This window comes from Eptesicus fuscus, chromosome 18, assembly GCF_027574615.1.
Source record: "Eptesicus fuscus isolate TK198812 chromosome 18, DD_ASM_mEF_20220401, whole genome shotgun sequence".
Taxonomy (NCBI): Eukaryota; Metazoa; Chordata; class Mammalia; order Chiroptera; family Vespertilionidae; genus Eptesicus; species Eptesicus fuscus.
This window is the reverse complement of record NC_072490.1, coordinates 59,600,272-59,615,715: the sequence shown is the minus strand read 5'-3', so window position 1 is coordinate 59,615,715 and position 15,444 is coordinate 59,600,272. Positions and strand designations below refer to the sequence as shown.

Genomic DNA, 15,444 nt, shown 5'->3' with positions numbered 1-15,444 from the left:
CGGTTTTCCGCCTGAGCGAGTCTATTTTGAAGAAGTGGCATTAGAACACTCAAGGGGCCAAAGAGCTGTATGTGGCTCGTGAGCCGTGGTTTGCTGACCACTGCTCTACTATAAAATAAAATTCTAAGGCTAATGTCCCAGCCCGCCTTTTGTGAGTATTCATTCATTTACTGTGGAAAATTTTTTTCCTGTTTTTAAAATCTCTTCTTATATACAAAATTTCATATCACTAGTCTACTCAAAAAGAGAAAAATATGGGAAATAATTATTTAAACTCCCAAGTATTTATCTTAAAGAACTGGAGCTATAAAAATACCGTTAAATAGGTTGCAAAAACAACAACAGTAAGGTGTCGGGGGGGGGGGGGGGCAGGGGTACTCTCCTTATAAAGAAGAAAAAAAAAAAGGTACTTTTACCTTTTAAAGCCATTAAAGGCCCCAAAATTACTACAGTCCTGGGAACAAACCCCAGGACCTGCTATCTCCCCACATAGACACCTACCCTTTCTCCCAGACTCCTAAAAATTGTCAAGGTCATATTATCTCTATTATACTTTTAAAAAATGTAAATATATTTTCCATTGAAAAATTAAGCCTATGTCTAAAAATAAAAGGGAAATTTTTTCCCTATATTTGCCTAAAAACAAAAATTATATATATTATTGAGATAATTATATTATAATAAAAAACTTTATTACTTTAAATAAAGTACTTAATACTATTTAATAATAATAATACATAATCTTTTACTATAATATATTTAACTACCTTCCCAAAGTTTAAATTTTAAAAAACATTTTCTTGAGCTAAAATTGACTTTAATTCATTCCAATAGACTCAAATATTTATTTTATTTCTCATAAAAATTTTTTCTACCTAAAATACATAAAAACTTTGTCAAATAATAACTGCATTATATTTTTATTTATAACTCTAATTATTATTCTAAAATATTATATTTTACAAGAGTAGTTCCATATCATTTACATTACTCTATAAAATATCTAAATTTATAAAAATACTAACAAAAAATAAAAAACAATTTTATTATAACACTAATTAAATAAAAATATTACTAATTCTTAAACCTTTTATTTTTCAAATATAAAAAATATATAAAACAATTTAATAAATTATATGCTTCTTTCCCTATCTGTCTCTCCAAAATTTAATAATTCTTAATAAATAACAATATATTTCTTTACACAAATTCAATAAAACCTATTTCCAATTATAACTATGTTAACCAAAATAAAAACTAACAATAGGCTTGCTCAGCCATGCCTTTACCGCCTTTTACAAGACTTAGTCCATCCAACATTCCACAAAAATCCCTTACAATCCACAAAGACAGGCCATATTAAACATGCCCATTCAACATTAAAAAACATACTAATAAAACAACATAAAATAAGACTCAAGGATCCAATGAATTATTAACATAGATACAAGGATATGCATGTATTTATACCCCCACAGGGCCTCTGGATTCCAGCTCGTCAGATTAAACCCTATCATGGCATGGCACGGTGACTGCCAGAACTCCTCCGGCCACTACAATATAACCTTTACTAATAATCTTACTGACAATAGCCTGACTTGCACCACTCACCCTATGTCTTTGTTATGGGCCCTGATCTACTAATAAACCATAGTGCATCTTTTCTAGTACAGGTTGGAGAAGGAGCTTATTCTGCATCCTGTATTATCACCCAGAATATTATTTCATTGAACATCAACATTATTATGATACTTAAAGACAAGCAAAAATCCTAATACCTGTTAATCTCACCAGGAACTGGCAAGGGTCATCAGCTATCAAAGTCTTAAAAAGAGCATTAAGCCTATTACGGCCCAAAAATTTTTGGAGAATGCTTATTGCAGCCATTATCTTGGTTGTTGTTATTTTTACTACTGCCAGCGTCACTGTGAGGCCCTTTCTGAGTCTGTGCCGACTACCACAGCCCAATGCATGAAATTCTGCAAGGGACTCGGCCCTTGCAGCCCTGGCTTCGTCTGGAAGGTTGTCTGGAAGGACGTCTGGTCTAATTAGCATATTACAATTTTATTATTATAGATATGGCCTATAATATAACTAGGAAATTCACTATAGAACAGCACATAAATAAAAAAATATTAACTAGACTACAGACAATAGAAGCAGCCATTAAATATCTGGGGGAATGGCAGAACACCATAGCATACAGACAAGTGCTTAATTGTGATTAGAAACATAAGTACATATGTGTCAACACTTTAAAATGGAATAGTAGTCATCATCAGTGAATTGATGTTAAAAAGCATCAATGGGGGGCCTCCTAGTGCTTACCACAGACCAGGCGTCCTCAAACTACGGCCCGCGGGCCACATGTGGATGTTTTTGCCGTTTTGTTTTTTTACTTCAAAATAAGATATGTGCAGTGTGCATAGGAATTTGTTCATAGTTTTTTTAAAACTATAGTCCGGCCCTCCAACGGTCTGAGGGACAGTGAACTGGCCCCCTGTTTAAAAAGTTTGAGGACCCCTGCCACAGACTGTGTTCTTACCCTGAATGTACAGAAATAAGAGGCAGAGTAAACTCACCCCATATATACCTCAGCTCAGGCCCTTTGCCTGGTCTGTATTATAAATGGGGAGACATTGAAAAAAAAGCATCTAGGGGGAATCCTATATAATAAAAGCCTATTATGCAAAGTGTCTGGTCATCTGTTCAACCAATCAACGCATAATATGCTAATGATATGCTAAGGCCGTTCAACCGCTCACTATGATGTGCATTGACTATCAGGGGGCAGATGCTCCAACCAGTAGGTTAGCTTGCTGCTGAGGTCCGGCCTGTTGGGGCTGAGCAAGACAGGCCAGACATGCCCTGGAGCCCTCCCATTGTCCCTCCCCAGCTGGCCAACCTCCTGTGTCCCTTCCTAGCCCTGACCATGCACTGGTGGGGTCGCTCGGCCTGGTCTGTGCCCTCTTGCAATCCAAGACCCTTTGGGGGGATGTTAGAGAGCCGGATTTGGCCCAATCCTGCAAGCCAGGCTGAGGGACCACACTGGTACATGAATTCATGCAATGGGCCTCTAGTCTTTAATAATAACCTTACTAAAAAAATAAACATATTGCAAAGACAAATTAAAAAGTCCTTACTATCAATAAACATGAAAAACAAACTACTACTTGAAATATGGTAAAGAACATTTAGAATGAATAAACCCACCACATGGTTTCCTAACATCAATTGGTACCTGATCGGACTAACCATTGCTATCATTGTAATTCTCTTTGTTTTTCTTATAGTCTACAAAGTTAAAACTCAAGCAATGAAAGTCCTTCACAGACCCAATCTTCCAAAGCAAAAAGCTCACTGCCTCGCTCTGTCTTCTGTAGCCAGCAAAGTCCTAAGTCCTTATACCTCAGAATGTGACCTTATTTGGAAACTAGAGGCCTGGTGCATGAAATTCGTGCACTTGGGGGAGGGTCCCTCAGCCTGGCCTGCACCCACTTGCAGTCTGGGACCCCTCAGGGGATGTCTGACTGACGGCTTAGGCCCTAAGCCATCAGTTGGACATTCTCCGCACTGCTGCAGAGGCAGGAGAGTCTCCTGCCACCACCACTGTGCTCACCAGCCATGAGCCCAGCTTCTGACTGAGTGGCACTCCCCCTGTGGGAGTGCACTGACCACCAGGGAGCAGCTCCTGTATTGAGTGTCTGCCCCCTGGTGGTGAGTGCGCATCATAGCTACTGGTCATTCCGCCATTTGGTCAATTTGCATTTTAGCCTTTTATTAGATAGGTTTTAAATAATCCTATCTAATAAAAAAGTAATATGCAATTTGTCACTCCAACACACTAGATGGCTGCCCCATGTGGTCACAAGATGGCCACCACAAGATGGCCAGCAGGGGAGGGCAGTTGGGGGGACCCAGGCCTGCCGGGGACAGCAGTTGGGGGGGAACAGGACTGCAGGGGAGGGCAGTTAGGGACAATCAGGCTGGCAGGGGAGTGGTTAGGTTGGCAGGGGAGTAGTTAGGGGTGATCAGACTGGCAAGCAGAAGTGGTTAGGTGCCATCAGGAAGGCAGGCAGGCGAGCAATTGGGAGCCAGCAGTCCTGGATTGTGAAAGGGATGTCCGACTGCCCGTTTAGGCCCGATTCCATCAGGCAGTCGGACATCCCCCGAGGGGTCCCAGATTGGAGAGGGTGCCGGCTGCCCTGAGGGACACCCCCCCACCCCTGCCGTGCATGAATTTCGTGCACTGGGCCTCTAGTCCTATAAAATAAAAGGCTATTTTTATTTTATAGGTCTGGGATTGGGCCTAAATGGGCAGTCGGACATCCCTCGAGGGGTCCCAGATTGGAGAGGGTGCAGGCTGGGCTAAGGGACACACACCCCCATGCATGAATTTTGTGCACCAGGCCTCTAGTTATAGACATAATTGGTTTAAATGAGTTCTTGAAAGTATAGGCCGAGGCCCTAATCTAATATGTCACTTTATAATGAGAAATTTAGGACACAAACACCTAAACAGTGAGAACACCATTGAACATGATGCAGCAGAAGCCACAGAACACCAGAGATCGCCAGCAATCCCCAGAAGCTAGGTGAGAGGCCTGGAACAGAGTTTCAAAGTCTGAACAGGAACCAATTCAGTTTACACCTTGATCTCTGACTTTTATCCTCCAAAAGTATGGGAAAATTAATTTCTATTGTATTAAGCCACATAGAAAAGGTTGGAAGTACAGTACAAAGAATAGTTTTTTTCTAAACCATTTGAAAACAAGTTGCTGAACACATCCCCCAAGTCCCTGAAAACCTTAATATATAATTCTTACAGGGACATTCAACTACATAGTCACAATGCTATCAAGATCAGGAAATGCTTAAACATGACCTCCATCTGGTCCTCAGACCTTATTTTAAGTTGTATCAACCCACTCAAAAATGGTCTTTACAGAAGGATCAGTCCAAGATAAGATATTGCCTTCATTCATTATGTCTCTTTTGTCTCCTGCATGCCAAGAGAGCTCCTCAGTCTGTCCTTGACTTGTATTACCCTGATCCTGCTGAAGATCACAATAGGAGACTGTCTGTCACTTTGGGTTTGTGTGACATTTCCTCATTATTAGATCAGGTGTTGCATCTCTGGCAATAATGGCACAGAAGGGATGCTATGTTCTTCTCATTTCATTCTAGTGGATCACCCAAATTTCAGTTTGTTTCATTATTGACCACATGATTAAGGTAGTGCCTGCCAGATTTCTGCTCTGTAAGATTTTCCCCCTTTGTGGTTGTATTTGTTTTCTATGCTTGCTGTGACAAGTTACCACAAACTGGGCAGCTTAAAATAACAAATGTATTCTCTCATTGTTCTGGAGACCAAGAGTCTGAGAGCAAGGTGTTAGGAGGGCCAAACTCCCTCTGGAGGGTCTAGAGGAGAATCCATTCTTTGCTTCTTCCAGCTTCTTGCTGACTCTGTTGGCATTCTTGACTTATGACTGCATCACTCCATAACAAAGTGGAATTTATTTGTGATGCAAGGCTGGTACAATACTCACAAATCAATAAATGTTATACATCACATTAATAAAATGAAGGATAAAAATCACATGATCATATCAATAGAGGCAGAAAAAACATTCGACAAAAATCCAGTACCCTTTTTTGATATAAACCTCTCAGTAAAGTGGGATTAGAAGGATCATACCTCAAAATAATAAAGGCCATATATGACAAACCTACAGCCAACATCATATTCAATGTGCAAAAACTAAAACCATTTCCCCTAAGAATAGGAAGAAGACAGGAATGTCTGTTTTCACCACTCATATTCAACACAGTACTGGAAGTCCTAGCCACAGCAATCAGGCAAGAAGAAAAAATAAAAGGCATCCAAATTGGGAAAGAGGAAGTAAAACTGTCATTATTCACAGATGACAGGATATTGTACATAGAAAACCCTATAAAATCTACCAAAAAAGTACTAAAGTTAATAAGTGAATTCGGCAATGTAGCAGCATAGAAAATTAACAGGCAGAAATTGATGGCATTTTTATACACTAATAATGAACTATCAGAAAGAGAAACTAAGAAAACAATACCATTTACCATTGCAACAACAACAAAAAATATACCTAGGAATAAATTTAACCAATGAGGTAAAAGACCTGTACCCAGAACACTATAGGTCCTATAGTATAGGACATTGAAAAAATAAATAGAGGAAGATGCAAACAAGTGGAAACATATTCTGTGTTCAAGGACTGGAAGAATTAACATCATTAAAATGTCCATACTACCCAAAGCAACCTATAGATTCAACACAATCGCCATTAAAATACCAATGGCATATGTCACAGATCTGGAAAAAAATAATCCAAAAAATGTATATGAAACCAAAAAAGACCCCAAATAGCCACAGAAATCTTGAGAAAGAAAACAAAGTTGGAGGGATCATAATACCAGATATCAAATTATTCTACAAAGCCATTATAATCAAAGCAGCCTTGTATTGGCACAAGAGAAGGCATATGGATCAATGGAACAGAACAAAGACCCCAGAAATCAGCCCAAGCCATTACGCTCAATTAATATTTGACAATGGGGGCAAAAGCATACAATGAAGTAAAGATAGTCTCTTCAATAAATGCTGGTGGGAAAATTAGACAGGTGCATACAAAAAAAAATTTAGATCATCAACTTGCATCATACAGAAAAATAAACTCAAAAGGGATAAAAGATTTAATTGTAAGTCATGAAACCATAAAATCTTAGAAGAAAATATAAGCAGCAAAATCATAAACATCTCACATAGCAGAATTTTCACAGATACACTTCCCAGTGCAAGAGAAACAAAGGAAAAATAAACAAACTGGTCCACATCAAACTAAAAAGCTTCTACACAGCAACAGAAACCATGAACAAAATGCAAAGGGAACCCACTGTATGGGAGAACATATTTGCAAATGATACATCTTATAAGAGGTAATTCCCAAAATATATAAAGAACTCATACAATTCAATGAAAGGACGACAAACAATCCAACTTAAAAATGGGCAAAGGAGCCCTAACCAGTTTGGCTCAGTGGATAGAGCATCAGCCTTCGGTCTGAAGGGTCCCAGGTTCGATTCCGGTCAAGGGCATGTACCTTGGTTGTGGGCACAACCCCAGTAGGGGGCGTGCAGGAGGCAGCTGATTGATGTTTCACTCTCATTGATGTTTCTAACTCACTATCCCTCTCCCTTTCTCTCTGTAAAAAATTAATAAAATATTTTTTAAAATGGGCGAAGGACCTGGACACTTCTCCAAAGATAGCAAAAAGATGGTGAAGAAACATTAAAAAATGCTCCAAGTCACTAAGTATCAGAGAAATGCAATTAAAATGAAAGTGAGATATCACATCATACCTGCCAGATTATCTACCATCAATAAATCAACAAACAAGTGATGATGTGGAGAAAGGGGAACCCAGTACACTGTTGGTGGAAAGTACTAGCAGACTGGTGCAGCCACTGTGGAAAACAGTGTGAAATTTCCTTAAAAAACTAAAAATAAAACTGCCATTTGACCCAGCAATCCCACTTCTATGACTATATCCTAAAGTTCCAGAAACACCAACCAGAAAAAACAAAACAAAAAACACCTGTGTTCATAGCAGCACAATTTACAATAGCTAAGACCTGAAAATAGCCCAAGTGCCCATCAGTAGATGAATGGATAAAAAGCTGTGGTACATCTGCATCATGGAATACTTTGCAGCAGTAAAAAAGAAGGACCTTTTACCCTTTGAGACAGAAGGGACCTGGAGAGTATCATGCTAAATGAAATAAGTCAGTCAGAGAAAGTCAAGTATCACTTGATTTCATTTATATGTAGAATCTAATTAACAATTTATACCACTGAACAAAATGGGCTCAGAGACATGGAAGCATGGTATGGTCTGATGGATCTCAGAGATAAGGGGTGTGGGGGAGCAGTCAGAGAATAACCAAAGAAATTGTATGCATATATGCATAATCCTTGGACACAGACAGTAGTGTGTGAAGGCCTGTAATGCACTCAACAATAATAATAAATAAATTTTAAAAATAAAATTTATTGATTTTTTTTAAGTCCATACTACCCAAAACTATCCTAAAGATTCAATCAAATTCCTATCAAGATACCAATGGCATATTTCACAGAACTAAAACAATTATTCCAAAAATGCACATGGAATCACAAAAAAAGCAACAGCAATCTTGAGAAAGAACAAAGTTGGAAGAATCATGCTACCTGATGTCAAACTATACTGCAACACCATAGCAATAAAAACATCATGGTACTGGCACAAAAAGAGACATATAGGTCAATGGAACAGAACAGAGAGCCAGAAATAAACCCACACCTTTATAGTCAATTCATATTTGACAAAGGAGGAAAAACATACAGTGGGGTAAAGACAGTCTCTTCAGTAAATGGTGTTTGGAAAATTGGACAAATACATGCAAAAAAATGAAACTAGACCACTTCATTACACAACACAAGAATAAACTCAAATTGATTAAAGACTTAAATGTCAGCCACAAGCACATCAGGAGAGTTGTACAGGTGCTGACAGGGAAAAACAAAACAAACAGGAACATACAAAACATCCTGTCAACAGCAAAAACAACCACAAAAGAAAAGAGAATTAGAAAAGAGAATAAGAATAATCCTATATATAAAGAGGTGATATGCAAATTGACCATCACTCCAACACAAAAGATGGCCGCATCCATATGGTCAAAGATGGCCACCCCCATGTGGACATAAGATGGCTGCCACAAGATGGCCAGCAGGGGAGGGCAGTTGGGGGGGACCAGGCCAGCAGGGGAGGGCAGTTCGGGGCAACCAGGTCAGCAGGGGAGGGCACTCAGAGGTGACCAGGCTAGCAGAGGGTGGCTGTTGGGGGCAACCAGGCCTGCAGGGGAAGACAGTTGTGGGGGACCCAGGCCTGCAGGGGAGGGCAGTTGGGGGGACCAGGCCTGTAGGGGAGGGTAGTGGAGGGTGACCAGGCCAGCAGGGGAGGGAAGTTAGGCGCAATCAGGCTGGCAGGGGAGCATTTAGGTATCAATCAGGCTGGCATGGGAGTGGTTAGCGGGCGATCAGGCTGGCAGGCAGAAGCAGTTAGGGGCAATCAAGAAGGCAGGCAGGCGAGCAGTTGGGAGCCTGCAGTCCTGGATTGTGAGAGGGATGTCCGATTTCCCGGTGGGATCGTGCCTAAACGGGCGGTCGGACATCCCTCAAGGGGTCCCAGATTGGAGAGGGTGCTGGCTGGGCTATGGGACACCCCCCTGTGCACAATTTTTTTGCACTGGGCCTCTAGTAAACAATGAAGAAATAGAGAAAAAGATAATATTATTAATAGTAAAGTAACAGATAAAGATAATACTGGAAGGGAAAGGGGGCAGAAAAAATGATTCTGAAAGAAGGGAGAGCAAAAGATAAGAATAGAGAATAGGAATAGGGAAATGGTAAAAAAAAAAAAAAGACAAAAATACAAAGTGAGTTAATAAACTATGCAAAGGTAAAAAGAAGAGAGAGAAGTGTAAAGTGAAAGAATTAATGGAAAAGAAAAAATAGAATAAGAAAAGGAAGGAGGGCAATAAGAGATATGAAACAAGAGAGAAAAGAGCAAAAATATCAACAATACCCAAGCAATACAGATGAAAGTCCTATATAATAAGAGAGGGATATGCAAATTAGGTTGGGACTCCATAATGGTCATGACTGCTAGGCAGAGGGCGGGGAGGGGGGCGGAGGAGGTATGGGGCCTGCGGCCAGGACGTGAGCCTGTGGTGCCTCCTCTGGAGTTGGAGAGCTAATGACCAATGGGCTCCAGTCCTCCTCCAGCATCCCTTTCCAGCAGGCATGTGGCCTCTGGCCACAGATCCACAGCTTCATGGAGACCGACTCTACCAGACCATCTGGAGGCCATGTGGCTGGGCCGCAGGGTGCCCGTTCAAGACGTGACACAGAGAGGAGGTGTGGAAGGAAATCCAGAGAATGGGACGTGGGGGTTCAAGACTCACTTCCTTTGGGTACCCTCCGGGTACCAGGCTTGCTGGGAGTGTGCTGTCACCAATACCACAGATCAAAGGCAAAAACCTGGCAAGGCAGGGTGCACAGGAGGGGGCTCCGGCCGGGGCAGGGGGCCAGTGAGCGAGGTCTGCAGTGGCCTCAGATGCGGGTCAGCCTGGTGGGGGACAAGGGGCATGGAAGGACGCCCGGGCGGAGGGCAAGAACCTGAAGCCCTGAGGCGGGGGTTGAGGGGCAGTGCCACCTCAGTGGAGGGTGCTGCACTGTAGGGTATCGGACTGACTGATGTGATTCAAAGAAGCTCCCAGTGCTAACTGGTCTCACCCAGGCAGCCTTAGCACTTCAGAGGCGGCGACTCCTGCTCCCGCCTTGACCCCTGCTCCCACCTTGACCCAAAAGCAAGCCCGCACTGCCCTCCCCACGGCAGAGCATGCCTAGGCAGTGAGTGCGAAGCCTTCCACCTGCTCCGGAGAAGCGGGGGCAGTAAAGAATGGGGGGCAGGGGACGGGGAGAGGAAAGAATGTGGAGCATCCGCAATGAAGAGGTGCTCGAGAAAGAGGCTCGGAAGCCTGACTGGAAGGTTTGTTCTGTTTGCTGGGCCACTGCCCCTTAGGAAGCGCAAAGAGCATGGCTCTGAGGGCTTCCTGTGTGCTGAGTCAAGTTCCACAGCCAACTGGAATTGGCCTCAGTTTCCTGATCTGTAAAATGGATGAAGCGTGTCCCAGTGCCTTCACTGAGCTTTGATGGCCAATTGAGATACTATATAAAGAAAATGAGGGAAGAAGTGAGAAAGAAAAGGAAGGACAAGCAACACAAAAGAAAGACTGAAAGGAACCTGTAAACCCATTGTCACTTAAATAGGGAATATAGTCAGTAGTGTTGTAATGATGGTATGATGCCAGGTGGGTCCTGGAAATACCGGGAATATAAAACCTGAAACCAATACAAAATAATATTGAATGTAAAGAAATGAAAGTAGGAGTGAAATTTTTATAAATTTCAAAGTTTAAATAAAAGCTGTAAAGGAAGAAAGGGGGAGAATAAAAATCATGTTTTTCATTTTACCACTTTATTGTCTTTTCAGTACATGAAAAAGACAGTTGTCTTTATATGGTGCTTTTATACTTTTCTAAGTCATTATCTCATTTTAATTTCCAGGCAACTTAAAGACAAGATAAGTATTCCCTCCACTATTCAAAGAAAGGAAATCTTGGTGTCTGGCCCCAATGATTCAGTTGTCAAGCCCTTATTGTAAATCAGGGTTAGTAAAATTTTCTGTGAAGGGCCATATCCTATATAATAAAGAGGTAATATGCAAATTAACCCTCATGCCCTCACAAGATGGCTGCCTACAAAAAGGCCAGCAGGGGGTTAGTTATACTTACATCTAACAAAACAGGTTTCAAGATAAAAAAGTTAATGAGATGAACATTTAAAAAAAATCTTTTTTGTTGAAACTATTACATAAGTTCCCCTTTCCCCCACATTGACCCCTTCTAGCCCGCCTCTGCCCCCAACCCCAGGCCTTCACACACTATTGTCTGTGCCCATGGTTATGCATATATGCATATACCTTCATTGGTTGATCTCTTCCCACCCACACACCTCCCCTACCTTCCATCTGAGGTTCGACAGTCTGTTCCATGCTTCTATGTCTCTGGATCTATTTTTATTCATCTTTTTATTTTGTTCATTAGATTCCACATGTGAGTGAGATCATGTGATCCTTATCTTTCTCTGACTTGCTCATTTCACTTAGCATGATACTCTTCAGGTCCCACCATGCTGTTGCAAATGGCAAGAGTTCTTTCTCTTTTATAGAAGCTGAGTATTCCATTGTGTAGATGTACCACAGTTTTTTAATCCACTCATCTGCTGATGAGCACTTGGGCTGTTTCCAGATCTTCACTATTGTAAATTGTGCTGCTATGAACATAGGAGTGCGTATAATCTTTTTGATTAGTTTTTTGGGTTTCTTAGGATTTTTCCTAGAAGTGGGATCACTGGGTAAAATGGGAGTTCCATAATTAATTTTTTGAGGAAACTCCATACTGTTTTCCATAGTGGCTGCACCAGTCTGCATTCCCACCAGCAGTGCACGAGGGCTCCCTTTTCTCCACATCCTCACCAGCACCTGTCATTTGTTGATGATAACCATTCTGACAGGTATGAGATGGTACCTCACTCACTATTGCTTTGATTTCCATCTCTCGGATGATTAGTAACTTTGAGCATTTTTTCATATGTATCTTGGCCTTCTGTATGTCCACTTTGGAGAAGTTTCTATTTAGGTGCTTTGCCAAATTTTTAATCAGATTGTCTTCCTTTGTTAAGTTGTATAACTTCCCTATATATTTTGGAAAGTAACCCCTTATCAGATGTATCATTGGCAAATATGTTCTCCCATGCAGTGGGCTCCCTTTTCATTTTGTTGATTTTTTTTTTTTCTGTGCAGAAGCTTTTTATTTTCTTATATAGTCCCATTTGTTTATTTTCTCCTTAGTTTTCATTGTCCTAGTAGATGTATCTGTAAACATATTGCTAGAAGAAATGTCTGAGATTTTGCTGCCTATGGTTTCTTTTAGGATTTTTAGGGGTTCATATCTTACATTTAAGTACTTTATCCATTTTGAATGTTTGAGTTTACTCTTGTGTATGATGTAACTTGGTGGTCTAGTTTCATTTTTTGGCATGTATCTGTCCAATTTTCCCAATACCATTTATTGAAGTGACTGTCTTTGCTTCATTGTATGCTCTTGTCTCCTTTGCCCAATATTAATTGAACATAATGGCAATTTCTGGGTTCTTTGTTCTGTTCCATTGATCTATATGCCTGTTCTTGTGCTAGTACCAGGCTGTTTTGATTACAGTGGCTTTGTAGTATAACTTGATATCTGGTATTGTGATTCTTCCAACTTTGTTCTTCTTTCTCAAAATTGCTGCGGCTACTCAGGGCTTTTTTTGGTCCCATATACAATTTTGGAGTATTTTTTCTAGGTCTGTGAAACATACCATTGGTATTTTAATAGGGATTGCATTGAATCTATAGATTGCTTTGGGTAGTATGGATATTTTAATGATGTTGATTCTACCAATCCATGAACACAGTCTATTCTTTTACTTGTGTATATCTTTCTCTCTTATCTACATCCTATATTTTCCTAAGTACGGATCTTTTACCTCCTTGGTTAAGTTTATTCCTAAGTATCTTAATTTTTTTGTTGCAGTGGTAAATGAAAATAATTGTTGGTTACAAAGATGCCATAGATTATTGGGTGTTAATTTTGTATTCTGCTACATTGCCAAATTCATTTATTAAATCTAGTAGTGTTTTGATGGCGTCTTTAGGGTTTTCTATGTACAATATCATGTCATCTGTGAATAATGACAGTTTTACTTCCTCCTTTCCAATGTCAGTACCTTTTATGTTTTCTTCTTGTCTGATGACTGTGGCTAGGACTTCCAGTACTATCCTATATAATAAAAGCCTAATATGCAAATTGACCAAACAGCAGAACGACTGGTGGAACCATGGGTCGCTATGATGTGCGCTGACCACCAGGAAGCACACACTCAAAGCAGGAGCTTCCCCCAGCCTACAAGCCCCAGGCCAGCCAAGGCTGGTGCCAGTGGGGGCCTCCCAATCACTCCACCAGTCACCCTACAGAGGGAGGCAACTGGCGGTAGCAGCAGGGGGTGGGGACGGCTGGCAAGTGGGCTGGTGCTGGCTCCCACTTGCTCCACTGGTCACCTCCCACAGAGGGAGGCTACTGGCAGTGGTGGCAGGGTTGGCAAGCAGGCGGCACAAGGCCAGCCAAAGAAGGTGCCCTGCCGGTTGCCCCACAGATAGGTCCTGATTGTACTCAGGCCTAGGGATCCTACCCATGCACGAATTTCATGCATCAGGCCTCTAGTCTATACTACTAAAAGGGTAATATGCTAATTAGAGTGGATAGACCAGATATCTTCTGGACATCCCTTCCGGACATCTTTTGGACAAAGCCATGGTGGTGGGAGCTGAGGCTGAGGTGGTTAGGGGCAATCAGGCAGGCAGGCAGAGCAGTTAAGGGCGATCAGATAGGCAGGCAGAGGGGTTAGGGGTGATCAGGCTAGTAGGGGAGCAGTTAGGGTGATCAGGCAAGCAGGCAGAGGTGGTTAGGGACAATCAGGCAGGCAGGCAGAGGGGTTAGGGGCAATCAGGCAGGAAGGCAGAGTAGCTGGGGCAATCAGGCAGGCAGGCAGAGTGGCTGGGGCAATTAGGCAGGCAGGCAGAGTGGTTGGGGCAATCAGGCAGGCAGGCAGAGTGGTTAGGGGCAATCAGGCAGGCATGCAGAGTGGTTGGGGCCATCAGGCAGGCAGGCAGGCAGGTGAGTGGTTAGGAGCCATCAGTCCCAGATTGAGAGGGATTGAGCCTAAACCAGCAGTCAGACAACCCCCAAGGGGTACTGGATTAGAGAGGGTGCAGGCTAGGCTGAGGGACCCCTTTCCCCCCATGCATGAATTTTGTGCATCGAGCCTCTAGTCCTCTCTAATAAAAGAGAAACATGCAAATTGACCGTACATTCGCCACACCCACAAGCCACTCCCACCAACCAAGATGGCGGTTAATTTGCATATCCAGGCCAAAGCAAAGACTGAAGACAGTGTAGAAAGAAGCCAAGAGCTGCAGAAGGGAGTGAAGCTTTGGAGATGCAAGCAAGTGGGGCGGCAGAGAAGGAAGGGAAGCAGGCAGGGCGGGGAGAAGGGAAAGAAGCCGGTGGGGCTGCGGAGAAGGGAGGGAAGCAGGCAGGGCAGTGAAGACCGCAGCAGGAAGCCCTATTGCAGGAATCTTCCTGCAAGGGGCCTCTAGTCCTAAATAATAAAACCCTAATATGCAAATCAGCTGAATGGAGGGATGATCAGTCGCTATGACACTCACTGACCACCAGGGGGCAGACAGTCAATACAGGAGCTGCCCCCTGGTTGTCAGTGCTCTCCCACAGGAGGGATGCCGCTCAGCCAGAAGCAGGGACAGCGCTAAGGATGTCCGGCTGCTGGCTTAGGCCCATTCCCTGTGGAGCCATCAGTCAGATATACCCTGAGGGCTCCCATACTGTGAGAGGGCACAGGCTGGGCTGAGGGACTCCCCCCACCACCCCGCATGCACAAATTTCATGCACCGGGCCTCTAGTGTTGAATAAGTGGTGAAAGCAGACATCCCTAGTTGTAGAATTTCCACTCAGCCAGCTTTCCTGTGGTTCTGGACTGATAATTCTCAGGGGGAAAGAGGTATGGAGGTTGCAGAAAGAGACTGCACAAAATTGTACACCTATGGATGAGGACAGTGTGGGGGAGGTAAGGGCAGAGGGTGGGGTGGGAACTGGGTGGAGGGGAGCTATGGGGGGAAAAAGGAG

The 15,444-nt window shown here is 42.4% G+C and overlaps 1 pseudogene; it reads left to right on the top strand.

Annotated features, from left to right (window-relative positions):
* Positions 1–2,517: 2,517 nt before the first annotated feature.
* On the top strand, positions 2,518–2,642 carry LOC114227304 (small nucleolar RNA SNORA51; annotated as a pseudogene).
* Positions 2,643–15,444: the final 12,802 nt, after the last annotated feature.